The sequence below is a fragment of the Orcinus orca genome, chromosome 4 (genome assembly GCF_937001465.1).
Source record: "Orcinus orca chromosome 4, mOrcOrc1.1, whole genome shotgun sequence".
Taxonomy (NCBI): Eukaryota; Metazoa; Chordata; class Mammalia; order Artiodactyla; family Delphinidae; genus Orcinus; species Orcinus orca.
In genome coordinates this window covers 118,867,288-118,883,253 of record NC_064562.1, presented here as the reverse complement: position 1 = coordinate 118,883,253, position 15,966 = coordinate 118,867,288, and the positions used below count along the sequence as shown (strand labels likewise).

Below are 15,966 nucleotides of genomic sequence, written 5' to 3'. Positions count from 1 at the left end.
TTTTGGCGAGGTTGTGCAGGAACTGGAGCTCTCACGTGTACTGCTGGTGGGAATGTAAAATGGTACGACCACTTTGGAAAAGTTTGTCAGTTCTTAAAAAGTTAAACATACATTTGCTACCTGACCTGGATTTTACACTCTTAGGTATATACCCAAAAGAAATGAGGGTATATGTCCACACAAAGACTTATATACAAGTGTTTATAGCAGCTTTATTTGTAATAGCTGAAAACTGGAAGCAATCCAAATGTCCATTAACATGAGAACGGACAAGCAAATGGTGGTATATCAATCCAACAGGATACTTCTGAGCAAGAAAAGGAGTGAACTATTGGGCTTTCCTGGTGGCGCAGTGGTTGAGAGTCCGCCTGCCGATGCAGGGGACATGGGTTCGTGTCCCGGTCCGCGAAGATCCCACATGCCACGGAGCGGCTGGGCCCGTGAGCCATGGCCACTGAGCCTGCGTGTCCGGAGCCTGTGCTCTGCAATGGGAGAGGCCACAACAGTGAGAGGCCTGCATACCGCAAAAAAAAAAAAAAAAAAAAAAAAAGGAGTGAACTATTGACCAGTGCAACAACCTTGATGAATCTCAAAGTAACTGTCTAGTGAAACAAGACCAGGAAAGCGCCAGGGATGAGAGGTGGGTGTTGGGGAAGGGGAGAGGCAAGAAGGAGGCCTCACAAAACAGGTCCAGGAAGCCTTCGAAGGATGAATAGGTTCACTGTCTTGATTTGTGGTGATGGCTACACAGGCGTCTACACGTGTCAAGATTTATCTTCACTTTATATACGTGCAGCTTATTCTGTACTAATTTTCCTTCAATAAAGTTGTTACAAAAATAAAAACTATAATTGACAGTTTTAAGCAAAAATAATTACACTTTTCAATTTATAAGAAGTATAGAAGTAAAATAATGGGCAATAGCACAAAGGAAAGGATGGGAGAAGATTGAAGTATAAGGTTAAAAGTTCACACATTACATGGGAAGTGGTATGTGTTATTTGAACTAGACTGGGATAAAGATGCATATTATAAATTCTAAAATCAGCCAGTAAAAAAGTAAAATAGAGGAATGGCTAATAAGTTAATAGAGGATAGAAAATGGAATACTAAAAACACTTAATTTAAAATAAAGACGCAAAAGGGGAATAAATAACAAGTGGGAAAAATAAAAAGCAAATACCAAGATGGCAGACTTCAGCCCACCCGTATTCACAATGACATTAAAAATGGATGGATAACAACTCCATAGAAGAGGCAGATTGTCAACTAAATAAATAAGAAGACCCAGTGATATTCTGTTTATAAGAAACCGTTTTTAAACATGAAGAAAGATGGGCTGAAAGTAAAAGGCAGGAAAACAATAGACCATTCAATATTCTTAAGGATCAGGAATTTCACAAGGCTATATAAATAACAGAAAAACCCAGACTTTACAACAAGGAATGTTACCAGAGAGGTTGCATAATGATAGAAGGGTTAGTTCATGAAGAAGACGCGACAACCTTAATTATGGATATATGTAATAATAAAGCTTCAGAAAATAAATGGATCAAAAAGTGACAGAGCTGAAAGGAGAAATGGACAAATTCACAATTATAGTTGTAGATGTTTTTTGACCCCACTCACTCTCTTGATAATTGACAAAAATCAGTTGATACATAAGAAGATCTGAACAGCGCTATCAACCAACTTGACCTCACTGACATTCATAGAATCCTCTACCCAATAAAAGCAGATATTGCCTCTCTCCAAGTGCAGATGGAAAATTCACCAAGATAGATCCTGTGCTAGACCATAAAATACGTCTCAATAGGGCTTCCCTGGTGGCGCAGTGGTTGAGAGTCCGCCTGCCGATGCAGGGGATACGGGTTCGTGCCCCGGTCTGGGATGATCCCATATGCCGCGGAGCGGCTGGGCCCGTGAGCCATGGCCGCTGAGCCTGCGCGTCCGGAGTCTGTGCTCCGCAAAGGGAGAGGCTGCAACAGTGAGAGGCCCGCGTACCGCCAAAAAAAAAAAAAAAAAAAAAAATACGTCTCAATAAATTTAAAAGGGCCAAAACCATACAGAGTATCATCTTTGACAACAGGAGTATTAAAGCAGAATTCAGTAGCAAGAAGATGTATATAAAATCTTCCAACTATTAAGAAATTAAGCTACACATTTCTAATTAATACATAGGTCAAAAAAGAAATCAAGGGATTGACTGGAAACCAGGGGAAACAGAAAATATTTAAAACTGGATGATAATACATACTGTGTATATAAAATTAGTGATCTACTTAATAGGGTTAAAAAAAAGTAGAAGCCAGAATTAAAATACTGGACAAAAACTGTGTAACCTGAGAGAGAAGTGACTGAGGTTAAAGTACTATTGTTTGAGATGATGATTTAAGATTTTGATTAATTTAGGCTTTGCAAAATAAATATGGTAAAACTTCCAGGTGAATCACTGAAAAGATGGAAATAAATGATAACTTTCAAACAGAGGAAAATGGAATAAGAAAAAATCTCATGTCATCTAAAGAAGAAACAAAGAGAGAAAAGGGGGAAGAAAAAAAAAAAAAGCAAGACAAAATCAGTTGGGTAGAAATAGCTCCAAAGAGATCTATACTCACGGTCTGCCTAGATGAAGAAGCTGGCTGGGTAAGGATGGAGCGTTACGTTGTAAAAATTCAAAACCCAAGTATACAAGACACACCTAAAGTGTGAGAAGGACACAGGAAGGTTGGAAGTCAAAGGATGAAATAAAATCCATGAAGTAAAAGAAAGCTGCAGTAGCTTTTACTATTGGACAAAATAAACATTAGATTAAATCATCATTAGGATAGAGAGGATTACTACCAAATAATGAATTCGCTAGCAAGAGATCACAATCTACAACTGCACGCATGGTATATGAAACACAAATATATGAAAAAAGACGGAGAGAACTGGAAGGGGATATTGACAATTCCACTATCTTAGTGGGGCAGTTCAACATACCACTTTTTAAAATTTAATTTATTGTGGTGAAATATACATAACATAAAGTTTACCATTTTAACAGTACAGTTCAGTGATATTAAGAACATTCACGTTGACGTTGTGCAGCCATCACCACCATCCGCGTCCAGAACATTTTCATCACCCCAAACTGAAGCTTTGTCCCCATTAAACAATAACTTCCCATTTTTCATTCTCCCCAGTCCCTGATAACCACCATTCTACTTTCCGTCTCTATGAACTTGACTACTGTAGGGACCACATGTAAGTGCAATCACACGGTATTTGTCCTGTCATGACTGGCTTACCTCACTTAGCATAATGTCATCCACGTTGTAACATATGCCAAAATTTCCTTCTTTTATTGAGAGTCAATACTATTCTGGGGTGTGTGTGTATCACACATTATTTAACCATTTATCTGTTGATGGATACTGGGGTTGCTTCCACTATTTGGCTATTGAGATGAATGCTGCTATGAACATGAGTGTACAAATATCTGTTCAAGGTCCTGCTTTCACTTCTTTTGGGTATATACCCAGATGTGAAGTTATTGAATCATGTGGTAATTCTGTGTTTAATTTTTTGAGGAATCACCATACCATTTCCCACGTGGCTGCACCATTTTACATTCCCACCAACAGTGCACAAGGGTTCCAGTTTCTTCACATCTTCTCCAACACCTGTTATTTTCTGTTTTTTTGATAGTAGCCATCCAAATGAATGTGAAGTGTCAACATACCACTTAATAATTTATAAGCCAAAGAGTTAAAAGCTGATAAGGATAGAGAAGACCTGAACAACACAACTATAATCAGCTTTATTTAATGAACACATAGAGAATCCTCAACTTATCATATAAAGAACATTTATCATTTTAAGATACCATTTACAAGGACTTCCCTGGTTATCCGGTGGATAAGACTGCACACTCCCAATGCAGGGGGCCCGGGTTCGATCCCTGGGTGGGGAACTAGATCCCACATGCATGCCGCAACTAAGAGTCAGCATGCTGCAACTAAGAGCACTCATGCCACAACTAAAAAGATCCCGCATGCCACAACTAAACATGCCGCAACGAAGATCCCACGTGCTGCAACTAAGACCCAGCACAGCCAAAATGAATAAATAAATGATTTTTTTAAAAAAGATACCATTTACAATAGCAAAACAAAATGAGAAATACATTTATTGACAGATATGCAAGACTTTAACAGAGCAAATTGCAATTCCATATTGAAGGATGTTTAAGAAGACCCAAATAAATAGTGGGATTCATCAATAGAAGGACTTGATATAAGATGTCATATCTCTCCAAATTGTGTGGTAGATTTAATGCAGTTCCGAATACAATCCCCATAAGGTTCTTCGCAAAATTTGCAAAGCTAATTCCAAAATGTATATGGAAGAGCAAAGGGCTAAGAATAGCTTAAATGCTCCTGAAAAAGATGAACAAGTGAGGGGGGGAAGTGACAGATATTAAGACAGAACAAGTGACAGATATTAAGACTTACTCTAAAGTTAAAGTAATTATGACTGTGTGATATTGACACAGAGTTAGACAGATAGACAAATGGGACAGAATAAGCAGACCATGAATACATGGAAACTTGATAAATATCACAGGTGGCATTGCAGTTCACTGTGAGGAAGGATGGAGTTTTAAATAAGTGACGATGGGACAATTGGCTCTTCCCGTGAGGGAAGAAAATGAAATAGGACCTCTAGCTCACAGTGCACACAAAACCCCATTCCAGGGGCATTAATTCTTAAAACTAAAAAGTAAAACTTTAAAACATTTAGAAGGGAATATGGGAGAATATTTTGAGTGCTTCAAGATATGGAAGAACTTCTTCAACAAAATGGAAAAAGCAGAAATCATAAATGCAAATATTGAAAAAACAACTATATTAAAATTAATATTTTTATTCACCCAAAGGAAACCAAAGTAATGAGAAATGACAAGCCCTTAACTGAAAGAAGCTATGTGCAAAACACAGGCCCAGCAAAACATTAGTATATAGAAAATATCAACAATCCCTGAAAATAATATGAGAAAGACAACCCAATAGAAAAATAGGCAAGATACATGGAGAGGCATGTTCATTGATACAAAATGTGAGTAGCCAGAAATACACAAAGAGTTGCTGTCAGAGAAATTCACAATTCATTGACTCTGAGACACCACTTTACTCTCACCAGATTGGCAACAACTTAACATCCAGCCAATAGTACATGTTGGCAAAGATGAGGAGGAACTGGCTTTCTTGCAGACTGTTGGTTGGAAAATTAATTAGCATGAACATTTTGGAAAACTATCTGGCAGTTATCTTGTTAAGGTGAGGATATTCGTGACCTAGCAATTCCGTTCCTATGGTGTATACTCTGGAATAGAGGTTCTGTCTGTGAAACCAAGTTTTTTGTACATGCAAGAAAATCTAGGAAACTGCCTGTGGAGTCTAGGTGTCTTGGAGACTTTCTGACCACAAAAAAACCCTCAGAAACTATATAAAGAAAGAAAAAGAAAGTGAGAGCCGTTTACATGTTTGACTATATAAAAAGTTCGTTGTTGTGTGGCAAAGATGCCACAGGTGAAGAACTTGAGAGATGAAGTCTGGATCTGGAAAAAGTGCCTGAACAGTCATGACAGGCCGAGAGGTAACAGCTCGACTGAGCAATCTTAAAAACTGACAAAGGAAAAAACCCCAACTAAAAATGGGCAAAGCGTATGAACAGTTATCAAAAGAGCAGATCTAAAGTTATGTATATATTCAAATTCTGTCAAATTTCCCAATAGACAGAGAAACGCAAACTAGGATAACAAGGACATATCACTTTACATCCATCAGAATGGCAACAATTACAGCTCGCTGTATCGTCCGCATTGGTTGATGATGGGAAATAAACACATTGAGGTAGAAGGGTGAGGGGCCACAGAGTCTTGGGAAGTTGACCTCTCAACATCTACTAAAATAAAAGTTTAAACCTTCAAACCAGCAAGTCCATGCCTGGGAATCCATTTGTAGGATGATATGTGAGGACATGCGTGCAAGAGTATTTACTGTCCACTGTCCTAAGCTGACAAGGACAAAGAGGATGCCTACATCATGGAAGCCATCAGCCTTCCAACCTTTCAAAAGGATGAATCTAGTTCCCTCTAGATGCTAGTAGGGATTTTCGCCAGGTGTTGATGAGCATGAAAAGTAAGAAGCAGATAAATATGATTAGGATGGATTCATTTTGTAAAACAATGACCCCCGCAAACCCCTGTATGTGTGTGTGTATGTAGGCGTGTATGTATACAGTATATACTTTCAAGCATCCATAATAAAAATGTGGTGCATAAAAGGAGTCCATTCATGTAAGTCATTTGTATGTATCTGCACTGGAGGAGATGCATGAAGGCCTGGTCACCCGAGGGCCCATGGGGGTTACCCTGTGCAGCAAGATTCAAGGTGACCTTTGTTTTCCTTTTTGTATCTGCCTGTACTGTTTGAATTCTTTACAATGAGCATGTATTATTCATAGAACCAGAAATAGCCCACAGAAAACCGTTTTCATTGGAAGGTGGACAGGAGATGAAAGAAGCCTGTCTTGGCACAGGGACCTTGCTGCTGAGAAGGCTGGATGCCTCCACGCTGGAGGTGGTAGAGAACTTGGGTGTTCTGCCTGCCCCACCCGCGTCAAGGCTGCTCCACCCTGTTTCTGGAGGACAATTCCCCCCTCCTCCCGGTTCCATCTCCCTGTCCCAGGGAAGAATGCTGTCTGGTGCAAGAGCCTTGGTCAGCTATCTTAACGGTTACCACTGTCTTTTAAAACAACTTTTTATTTTGAGATAATTATAAATTCACATGCAGTTGTAAGAAAAAATACACAGCGACTCATTATACTCGTCACCCAATTACCCCCACTGGTAACACTTTGCAAAACTATAGCACAACATCACAGACCAGACAATCAATGTTGATACCAGCCATCCACCTTATTCAGCTTTCCCTGGGTTTATATGGACTCGTGTGTGCGTGTGCATGTGCGTGTGCGTGTTTAGAGCTCTGTGTGCCACCTCCACGGTCAAGATACAGAACAGTTCCAGACAAGGACCCCTCCTGCTAACCCTTTATAGTCACAGCCCCCTCCGCGACTCCTGGCAACCACGAATCAGTTCTCTATTTCTAGAGTTTTGTCATTTTGATAAAGTTATATAAATGGAATCATACAGCTGTTCTCACTCCCCATCATCCCCATCCTTTGCATTTGAAAGTGAATTGTTGGAGAAAATGGCCTTGGGGTCATAGAGACCTGGCTGTAATTTCCAGATCCTTTTTGTCAGAGTGACTTGGCCTCTCTGAGTTTCCACTGTCTCATCTAGAAAATGGGAATCACAGCACCTGCCCTGCAGGGATGGAAGGAGGTAAGCTTTTCAGCTATGTTTACCAGCAGTGTTACCGAGTACATTTAATAGCCCCGACCCCCTTTTAGGTGTGTCTTGATCGGAATCTATTTAAATAGGCAAAGCAGCCTGTGAAGTAGGTTCTGTTCCCATTACTCAGATGAGGGAACTGAGGTTCAAGGTAACCTAGGGACCAGATGGTGGACCCAGGATTCACATCCCAGACCATCTGGCAAGTGTGTGGTATGGCAGCCCTAGGAAACCAATAGAGATTCATATATATTAACTCATTTAATCCCCACCCAAAGCTAGGAGGTTATTACTATCATAAGCTCCACTTTACAGATGGGGAAACTGAGGAAAGTAAAAGGGCAATAACTTGCCTAAGGTCACCAGCTAGTAAGTGACAGAGTCGGGATCCAATGCAGGCAGCCAGGCTCCTGTGGTGGTGGGTACAAGCCTCAGGTTCACCCCGGCAGAATCCCCTCTCCAATGCTCTCATAAGTTCACAGCCTTCACAGCCAAGGGAGCTACAACTTCTTGGAGCAGCATCTCTGATGAGAGCCTTTGTCCTCATGATGCTGAGCTGAAACCTACCTCCCTGTGATGTCCAGGCCTGGGTCACACACCAAAAGTCCCACGTGCCAGGGAGGCCGCTTTGGAGGAGAGGGATGGGCTCTTGGCCCCCACGTTACTGCTTCCTGTGTCTGGGCCCTGGGGCCCCCTCATCCCTAGTGAGGAAGTAGTGATGGAACCTGACTTGTAGGCTTGTCCTGGGGGTGTGCAGTGAGCACACAGTGGCAGTAGGCGTGGATTCCCTGCAAAGTAAGGAGGGTAAAGCTGCAGGCTCCTCCAAGGCTGGGGAGGGCCTGAGCTCTGGGTTCAGGTGGTCACATAGTTTTGACAATTTTGCAAATGTGAGATATTTTAGCCACAGTTGGTCAAGCCCACTGCTAGGGCTGCCATAACAAAGTACCATAGACTATATGGCACAGAACTTATTTTCTCACGATTCTGGAGGCTATAAGTCCATGATCAAGGTGTGGGCAAGGTTGGTTTCCTCTGAGGCCTCTCTCCTTGGCTTGCAGATGGCCGTCTCCTCCCTGTGTCCTCACATGGCCTTCCTGTTGTGTGTGTGTGTGTCTTAATCTCCTCTTCTTACAAGGACACCAGTCATGTCAGATTAGGAAACATCCTAAAGACCTCATTTACCTTAATTAGCTCATTAAAGACCTTGTCTTTAAATACAGCCAGTGTTCGAGGTGCTGGGGCCTAGGACTACAACATATGAATTTGGGGGACACAGTTCAGCCCATAACACCACCGTCTCTTTCCCACTGGTTTCCCATCATCATACTCCTCATGTTGGGAGGTGCTGGCGTGGCTGAAGGCATTTTGGGGATGTAGCTGAAGGGAAGTTGAGTGGAGGATGTCTTGATGTGAGTTTAGTGGGCTATGTTTATATGGTCCTCAGCCAATCTGTGTAGGCCAAGTTATTGCTCCCTGAGCAGGTACGATGGCTTCCAGGTGTGCCCTTCCCCACACTGTGCCAATCCAGGGCCACCTGATGTCTGAGTAAGTGGGTAGAGGAGGAACGAGGTTTAAAAGGTAATTTTTCCAATGGGGAGACCTGGATTTGCAAACCTTCAGAGTCAGAAAGCAACCTTGGAATCACCTAATCCAGGGCCTCTCAGGCCTCAGCAGACATTGGAATCATGGGGGCACTTAGTAAAATACCGATTCCTGGGCCCTGCTATTCCAAGGCCCCACTTCAGAAAGATGTGGAGGAGCCCAGGCATCTGAATTTTTATATGTTTCCACATGTGCCTGTGAGGGGCACCAAGGTTTTGGAACTGCTGGCAGAGTCATCTTCTGGAAGATTTGTACAATTTCCAGAAGACTTATTTGAATCTGTACAATTGCCTTTTGTCCCCCAAATTAATAAAATCACAATGAGGAAACTGAAAAAAAAAGCAAGTCTTCCAAATCCTAGTGTTCATTTATGAAACAATGATAGAGGTCTTCCCAAATTTGACAACAATCCCAACAATGTACATGAATACTAATAATGAGTTATGAAGCTGAAAGAAAGTTTTCTAATTAACGTTTTATAAAAATCCATCATTAGGGACTTCCCTGGTGGTCCAGTGGTTAAGACTCCATGCTCCCAATGCAGGGGGCCTGGGTTCAATCCCTGGTCAGGGAACTAGATCCTGCATGCTGCAACTAAAAGATCCCACATGCTGCAACGAAGATCCCATGTGCTGCAACTAAGACCCGGAGCAGCCAAATAAATAAATATATTTTTTAAAAAATCCATCATTAGAGGAGTACTATGAATAACTCTCTATTTTCTCCATAGAAAAAAATATTGCGAAATTATTGTCCTATGAAGAGACAATCCCAAAAGATGAAAAAGCCAAAACAATGTAGAGAAAGATATTATAAAGGTGGATATCAGTTAATTAAAACATATTATTTTTCTGGATTTTTTAAATGCTTGTGATATCTGACAACTTGAAACGTTTAAACATTTGTTGTGATGTTTAAAATTATTCTAAATACATATTCACTTTTGTACTTAATTTTGTATTGTAATTTTAAAATTTCTTTTTCTTAAAGAGGACCTCCCAAATTGCGGAAGCTCCAGGTCCTGTGAAACCTGGTCCACCCCTGCTAGTTGCCAGCTCGAAATCCATTCTCCCCTCTTGCTCACCAACAGAACCCTGATTTAGTTTCAGGCAACAATGAACCCTCCTTACTTTTTTGTTTTTTAAATTTCTATGAAGCCAGGGGTGGCCATGTGACACTAACTTGGTTCAAGAACAGAGGTCTCTGGGAAGAGTTTCCAGGAAAGTGGTTAAAGGGAGCCAACTCAGTTGAGTTATGCCTTTTGCCCTTCTCTTTCTTTTTTTTCCTTAAAGATTATTTATTTATTTATTTATTTATTTTTGGCTGCATCAGGTCTTCGTTGTGGCATGCAGGATCTTTTGTTGTGGCGCGCGGACTCTTCCTTGCAGCGTGCAGACTTCTCTCTAATTGTGGCATATGGTTTTTCTCTTCTCTAGTTGTGGCGCGCAGGCTCCAGGGCGGGTGGACTCTGTAGTTGTGGCTCGCGGGTTCCAGAGTGTGTGGGCTCTGTAGTTTGTGGCACACAGGCTCTCTTGTTGAGGCGCGTGAGCTTGGTAGTTGTGGCACACGGGTTTAGTTGCCCCCTGGCATGTGGGATCTTAGTTCCCTGACCAGGGATCGAGTCCATGTCCCCTGAATTAGAAGGTGGATTCTTTACCACTGGACCACCAGGGAAGTCCCTTCCCTTTCTTCTTGACTGGTATAGTGATGAGATGCTGGGGTAAGGGCGACCATCTTGCCACCATGAGGCTATAATGAAGAAGAAAATTGTATGCTGAGGATGAAGCAGTGCAAACAGATAAAAGAAGGGATGGCTTACCTTTGGGTTTCTTGTTGAGTGAGAAAAAAAAATTTGTTTAGGCCACTGTATAGTTGGCATTTTGATTACTCACAGCCAAATATAATCCCTAACTATTGAAATATGCATGTATCAACGTACCCCAAACTGAGTGGCTTAAACAAGAGAAATTTATTGTTTTTCAGTTCTGGAAGCTAGAAGTCTGAGATCAAGGTATCAGCATGGCCATGCACCCTCTGAAGGCGCCAGGGAAAGGTCTGTTCCAGGGCTCTCTCCTAGCTTCTGGGGGTTTGCTGGCAATCTTTGGCATTCATTGGCTTACTGATGCATCACTCTGGTTTCTGCCTTCGTGTTCTCATAGCATTCTCCCTGTGTGTGTCTCTGTGTCTAAATCTCCCCTTTTTATAAGGACACCAGACATATTAGATTAAGGCCCACCTCACTCCAGTACAACTTCACCTTAACTAATTAATATGCAATGACCCTATTTCCAAAAAAGGTCACATTCTGAGATATGGGAGTTAAGACCTCAACATTTGATTTTTTTTGGAATTCAAGTCAACCCATATCACCAGGGCCATCCCTGATGCCTCTTCTCTCTGGGTGCCTCCTGTCTAAGCCTTGATCAAGTCTTGCCAATTTGATGCTTGACCCTCTCTGATGCTCCTCTTCCCTTGCCACCAAAGCCACGCCCACCCACCTCTGTGATCCATACTTGCCTTCTTCTTCAGTCCACAGTCCATAGGCAGCCAGTGCATCTGTTAATGAGAGTCTTATCTGTTCACAGATATTCCAGTTCTTCTCATCTACTGGGAACACGGGAGGTCTGCACTTCTCACCCTGATTCAAGTCAGGAATGGCCATGTGACTTGCTTTGGCCAATGAGCCATGAGGGGAAGTGATGTGTCTCTTCCAAGTGGAAACTTTAAAAGCCGGTACAATTTGCCACCTTTCATTCAAACTGCCAAAAATATTGTGGGTACAATACCCAGTTTCAGATACAGCCTCCATCAGCTTGGGCTCCTGATTCACTAGAGCAACCAGAGCCCCCTGTTGGCCCAGGTGGGATGTGTAGCATGAGCAAGATGGTGAGATTTGAGTTTGTTTGTTCCTGGGGCTTTACATAGCTCATCCTGACATGTACATTTTAAAAATATGAATCTGACAGTGCTCCTATAGACCACCTTCCCTAGTGAGACAGTCTCAGGATAAATTCCAAATTCTTTCCCATAGCCTATGAGAGCTTACATGTGCTGGCCTCTGGCCACCTTCCCAGCCTCAACTTTCCCCACTCTCCCGCTTACCTCTTTGTGACACAGACACCCACTTTTTTTTTATATTCTCAAATATGCCACATTTTCCTCCAGTCAAGGGGTTTAACACGTGCTGTTCCCTTTATGTGGACGCTCTTTCCTCCCTTCTCTTTGCTAGAATGTAAGCTTCAGGAGGGCAGCTGTTTGCTTTCTGTTTTTTCACTGCGGTATCTCTAGATCTTAATGGCTATCTGGTACATAGGACACATACCGGTACATAGGATATGTACCTGGTACAATAAATATTTGTGAAATGAGACTGAATGAATGAATCTTTGCCTAGCTAAATGCTACCCTTCCTTCAAGCCTCAGCTGGACATCACATCGTTCATTTTACTATTGTTTGGTGATGCTGTTTTGCCTAGTAGTGAAGCCTCTGGGCTCAGGAGTAAGACTCCTGGCTCTGCCATTAGCTGGTTGTGTTACCTTCAACATATTCATTTAACCTCTGACTTTCAAATTGTTATCTATACAAAGGGGGAAACATAGTACCATGGTGGTTGTGTCTTCTGGACCACGGATGGCCCAGGATGGCCACAGTCTCAGGTTATAAATATCAATACACTCTCTCCAAACTGGGTGTGAGTCCCCTGAGGGCAGGAACGAGCTTCCTGGGGCCCTTAGCTTTAGATGGAGCCGTCAGAGTCAGCCTCGACCCAGCGCTGGGCAGAGCGGCTAGGCTGATGGAGCTCAGCAGTAGGTCCCCCAGCCCCTCCCTGGCACGAGCCGCTGGGCCCACTGCGCACGCTCAGGCCTCCCCTAAACTCCTCTCGAAGCAGCAGAACAGCTCCCGGCCTCGGCCGCTGGCGGGGGCGGGGCAAGCGCCGGGGCCCACCCCTCCGACTGGCAGGAGGACGGACCAACCGGAGGGGCGCCCCGGGTGAGGGGCGGGGCTGCGCTGCGAGCCGGGCGCCGGGCTGCCGCGGGAGCTGCAGCCGGGAGTTTGCGGCACGCGCTGACCGGCTGCCCTAAGCACGGTCACCCGCGTCGCTGCATCTCAACCCCCGCCCCGCCGGGCCGCGCGCGCACATCAGCCCGTCTTCCTCATTTGCTTCTTACGATTTTTTTTTTTTTTTGCATGCATCCTTTTTCTGTTCCGTTTTGTCCTTTTTAAGGCGGGGGCGGCGGCAGCGTAAGCTCTGGGCGGGGAGGGGGGCGGCCGGAGGATGCGGTGCGGGGCTGCGCTCGCTACGCCCGCTGCTGCTGCTGCCCGGCTCGGGCCTGAGCACCGAGCAGGTGGGTACAGGTGCGCCGGGGGGGGGGGGGGGGAGGCGCGCGATGGCCAAAGGGGAGCCGCGGACTCCACGACCGATGGGCTGACCCATTGGCAAGGGACGCAGTGACCAGTGCCGCCCCGCCCCGTCTCCCACCTTCCCCGCCCCTCTTCCAGCCTTCGCGCCCCCATTTGATTACACTGCCACTCTTGCATCTCACCTCTGAGGTCCCGCACCCGCACCTTTCCGTTCCCATCCCCCAATCCCCTCCAAATCCCCCTGCAGTCTCCCAGACGGAGGACTCTGCGTCGCCTTCCTACATACACCCTCTCCTTCTCCCGCCCCCAGCCCTCTCTTTCTTATGCCACCCCCATTTCCACTCCTCTCCCCATTCCGTCTCCAAGCTAAGGAGGGGGAGGGGGATCCACCGGGTGCCTCCCGGGAGTGGCGCGGGGGGCGTGGCCGGCCGGTTCTTTCTGGGTCCCACCCCCTGAGTAGGTCTGGGTCCCACGGATCTCTGCCGAGGTGGTACAGAGGATGGAGCCCCGGGCCGCGCCGTGGAGGCAGAGGGCCGGGAGGGCGAGGCCGCCCCACCCCACGCACAGCACACGCTGCCGCGGCCTCTGCCACGCACACCCCCACGCTGCTCCGCCCACGTGGGCGCCGGGGAGGAGGCTGGAGAAATGCGAAGAAAGGCTGGTACCCACCCTCCTGCCTGGCCGGCGCGCCCTGGGCGTACTCTGTCTCCGGAGATGGCGCACAGAGATTGGCTCCCGCGGGGCCGGGCACCTTGCCGGACGCCCTGCGTTCAGGCTAGCGGCCGCTCGGGCCTGCCGCGCCTTCGCCACCAGCCGCCTGACTCCATCGCTCCATCACTCCACCCTCCTGGCTTCGGGCTCCTGAGCCGGCCTCGTCATCCCTGATAGAGGCTGCCTCCCAGGCTGGAGCCTTTCGCCTAAAGACACCCCCCTCGCCCCCGCACACACATACACCACCACCACCACCTCCCCTCGCCACACACTCTAGTCTACCCTTCTGACTACCTTCCGCCGGCCTCTGCCCAGCTCTCTAAGCTCCAGAGATACTGTATCTAACCCTGGTCCTCCTCCGCCCCCCCACACCCCTTCCATGCACACTCACAGGCACACTCTCCTTGGCCTTTGCTCGTGCTCTTCCCTCTCCGGGAACTCCCCTCCTTTAACTGGACAGCTCCTTCTAGAACAAGGCAGGGAGAGCCTCGTGCCCCACCTGAGCTTTCCTGTATGGCAGAGCTGGACATACTGCTGCCCTGTCTGATGGCCTCCGCCTCCCAGACCAGACTAAGAGGTTCTGGCGGAGGGCGGAGGAGCCTAAGCCCCTCGCAGAGGGATCCACCCAGAGTACATATCCGGCCTAAGTGGGGGGGCCTTCCCCCAACTCAGGGTGACCTGGTATGGGGCGGGGCTGTGGAAGGAGTTGGCTTCTTCTCCAGGGCCTTGGGCAGGTGGGTGGCTCTTCCATGAGCCCGGATGTACGAAGAAGAGGGACAGGTTTGGGGATGGGGTGGGATGGTCAGCACTCCCCCACTTCCCGTCCCCAGGATGCTTGCCCAGCAGGGCATTGTCAACTCCCAGAGACCTGCTGGTCTGAGCAAACTTTTCGTTTTGTACAACCCGATGGAGGTTTATGGATGGTTGCACAGTTTTTGTTGTTGAGACGCCTGCATGTGGTCTGTAATGCTGAACATCTCTGCTCAGAGTCTGGGGGCAGCTCTTGCCTTGAGTCTTATCACAGCAAGAAGCCCCTCAAAGGGTCAGAGTGTGGGTCCCACAAATGAGCTCATTGCCATTTTCATCCTTCACCAACCATCCATGGCTCCCACTGCCTCCATGACCTCACAAGTTCCTCACATCCCGGCTTCCCTGGCCCACCTCTTCCTCTCCCCACCACAATCTCAGCGACACATGCCAACTCTGTGTCCCCAGATGCATCTTCCCACTTAGGTTTTCCCCACGTGCTGTGTTTTCTCCCAGAAATGATCCCCTCCTTTGTCTGTCTGGAGAACTCCTATTCATATGACAAGGCCCAGCTCTCATGTTACTTCTGCCAAACAGATTGTGTAGTTCTCTCCCAGAACCTTATATCTGTACGTTGTATAGTATTTGTGTCATTTTTCCTTAAGCAGACCTTGCCCACCAGAGACTAGGAGCACAGTGAAGTCTGAGAGGCAGCCCCTCTTTGGTGGGGCTCCATCTTCCTGGGGAGGCCTTCACACTGGCATTGGTACTGCCAGCGCTGGAAGAGAGACATGCACAGAGGGAGAGAGCATGACAGCTGCCTTCCCCCGACCTGGAGGCTTCATGAGGAGGAGGCACGATGGAGCCCGCTGTCTTAGCACAGAGCAAGTTGGGGCTGGAGCGGAGGGAGGAACAGTTTCTGAGGAAGGCATAAACCAGCAGTGATTGCCGCCGTGTGCTATGCCTGTTTACCTCCCCGAGGACGGGCCCTCCCTCTCTCCAGGCTGTAGAGCCAGACTGCCTGGGTTCCCCTTCGGGCCCTGCCCCTTACTCATCTGCGACTGGGCAAGTGCTTCCCACCTGGGCTTTCTAACTAAAATGGGGTGCCTTCCTCAGAGAGATTGGGGGTGACTGCAGT

General features: G+C 46.2%; 1 protein-coding gene across 2 annotated transcripts in view; it reads left to right on the top strand.

The window, feature by feature from the left end:
* The first annotated feature begins 13,025 nt into the window (after window positions 1-13,025).
* The window catches only part of LOC101273854 (janus kinase and microtubule-interacting protein 1), a 101,405-nt gene continuing 98,464 nt past the window's right edge, over window positions 13,026-15,966 (top strand). The window contains exon 1 of one of the 2 annotated variants that reach the window (XM_033427849.2): window positions 13,026-13,354. The gene's annotated coding sequence lies outside the window, so the exon portion shown is untranslated. The remainder of the gene's footprint in view (window positions 13,355-15,966) is intronic. The other variant, XM_033427847.2, reaches the window with a different exon arrangement.